We start from the raw sequence: 2571 nt of genomic DNA, 5'->3' as shown, positions 1-2571 counted from the left end.
TTTCACTGGCCAATTCTTTGAGAAGTGGATGGCCTCCTCCTTCTTCCTAGTCTGTCTCAGTCTGTAAGCTGGGTTTGAAACACCGGTGACTCAGCCTCAAAACTCACATCAACACATCAGCTGACCATAGGTGGGTAGATTTACTTCTGGGTGCTCAATTCTGTTCCGTTGGTGTATGTGTCTGTCATTGTACCAGTGTCATGGTGTTTTAACTACTGTGTAAAGTGTGAGGCCACCTACTTTGTTCTTCTTCTTTAACAGTGTTTTGCTTATCTGAGGTCTCTTTCTTTTACACATAAAGTTGGCAATTAGCTTTCCCATCTCTTTGAAGAGTGATGATAGAATCTGGATTGAGATAGCATTATATCTGTAGATTGCTTTGGATAGTATTGTCATTTTTACAATGTTAAGTCTTCTTATCCATGAACATGGTAAATTCTTCCATTTATGTAGGTCTCTTTTTGTTTTTGTAGTAGCATTTTGTAGTCTTCTTTATCTAGGTCTTTTGTGTCTCTGTTTAGGTTTATCCTTAAGTACTTCATCTTTTGGGTTGCTGTTAAAATGATATTGTTTTCCTGATTTTTTTCTTCAGAGTTCTCTGTTAGTGTAGTGAAATCCTACTCATTTTTGTATGTTGATCTTGTACACTGCCACTTTGCAAAAGCCTTCTAGTAGTTCCAGTAATTTTCTTGTTGAGTCTCTAGGATTTTCTATTTATAGGGTCATCTGCAAATAGAGATAGTTTTACTTTTTCTTTACCCTAAGGCATCTGACTGCTAATCAGAAGGTTGGCAGTTCAAATCCACCAGCCACTCTGTGGAAGGAAGACTGGCCAATATATTTCTGTAAAGATTTTTTGTATATTTGGTTTTACTCCCCAATTACCATCCTTATCCCTAACCCAGTCTCCTCCCCTCCCTGCCCAGTAACACCCCACCCCCCACTCCCCTCATAGTTATGCACTCTGTATGTCCTGCATTTCCTCCATATGAATGTTGCCCCTCTGGTGCCCCATGGTCAATTGTGCCAAGGGATGCATCTCCAAAGAGTATGTGGGTGTATCACCCTGGGTTGAGTGGTCTGCGTGTACATCTTGTTTACTATTGGGCTGAGAGCCAGCCCCTGGGAGTGAGTATTGTTCCAGGCCCAGAATGTATCCCAGGGCCATAGCATTGGGGGTCCCACCAGACTCCATCCAACCAGTAATTCTGGTCATTATTGTGTTTTTGGATTTTGTTCCATGTTTTTCCTCCCACTCTATCCAGAATCTCCTGTTTTGATCCTTTCCTGAGTGGTTGGCATTGGTAGCTGGGCACAATCTAGTTCTTCTGGTCTCGAGGTCCATCATGTCCTAGGGCTACTTCCTTCCAAATACCCTTGGTTTTTTGCTCTCCTCTTCATTTCCAACAGCAGGAGACCATTAGCTGCATCTTAGATGGCCGCTTGAAAGCTTTTAAGACCCCAGTTGCTACTCACCAATGTAGGCTGAGGAACAAGATTTTTATGTATTTTCTTGTGGCATTTGAGTCTGGTGTCCCCCAGTACTATGGTCCTGAGTCGGTAGATCTGTTGGATCTCTCTCCCACAGTGTCTGGCTGTCTGTGAGGGATTGTTCTTTGTCTGTCTTCTGTTATTTCTGTAAGGATTCTGGGTATTTTGTATCATGGTATCTGTGCAAGATTAGCCCCCGCTGATTCTATCCTTGGTCTAGAGTATAATCCTGTTCATCTGATCTTCTCAGAAATTTATGTGTTTATCTGTAGCCTGGTGTCTGGTGTTAATGGTAATGCAGTATTGTGGATATACTGGTAATAGTCTCTGTTGTTTATATCTTATGTGCACAATTGGGTGTCCTCCCTTTTCCTAACGTTATCATGGTGGTCACAGACTCTTTTTATACCATCCTTCCCCTTACTCACCTCAGTGCGCAGCCCCTGACTAGCCTGAAATTAATCTCTCCCCACCAGGTAACCTACAAAGTGAGTTCCCTTTCTTAAGCAAACCCTTCCTTGTCTTTTTACAGTAATGGGCTAATACAATATTTGTCCTTCTGCAATTGACTTGTTTTACTTGTATAATGTCCTCCAGGCTCATCCACGTTGTGAGATGCTTCGTGTATCTTTCATTGTTTTTTAATGTAGCATAGTATTCCATTGTGTGAATGTACCATAATTTGGTTATCCAGTCATCCGTTGATGGGTATTTAGGGTGTTTCCTTCTCTTTGCTATAGTGAATTGTGCTGAGATGAACACAGGTGTGCATATGTCTGTTCATGTCCTGCTTCTCACCTCTTTAGGGTATATTCCTAGTAATGGGATTGCTAGATCAAATGGTATTTCTATTTTCAGTATTTTAAGGAAACACCATACCTTTTGCCACAAGGATTGTACCATTTCACCATCCCGCCAGCAGTGTATAAGAGTTCCAATCTCTCTGCAACCTCTCCAGCATTTGTTATTTTCTGTCCTATTGAATGTTGCTATTATTGCTAGGGTGATATGATATTGCATCATTGTTTTGATTTTCATCTCTTTAATGACTAAAGATCTGGAGCAATTCCTCTTGTGTTC

The sequence above is a fragment of the Orycteropus afer genome, unplaced genomic scaffold (assembly GCF_000298275.1).
Source record: "Orycteropus afer afer isolate SDZICR_OR568_19922 unplaced genomic scaffold, OryAfe1.0 scaffold00421, whole genome shotgun sequence".
Lineage (NCBI taxonomy): Eukaryota > Metazoa > Chordata > Mammalia > Tubulidentata > Orycteropodidae > Orycteropus > Orycteropus afer.
This window is presented reverse-complemented; position numbering follows the sequence as displayed.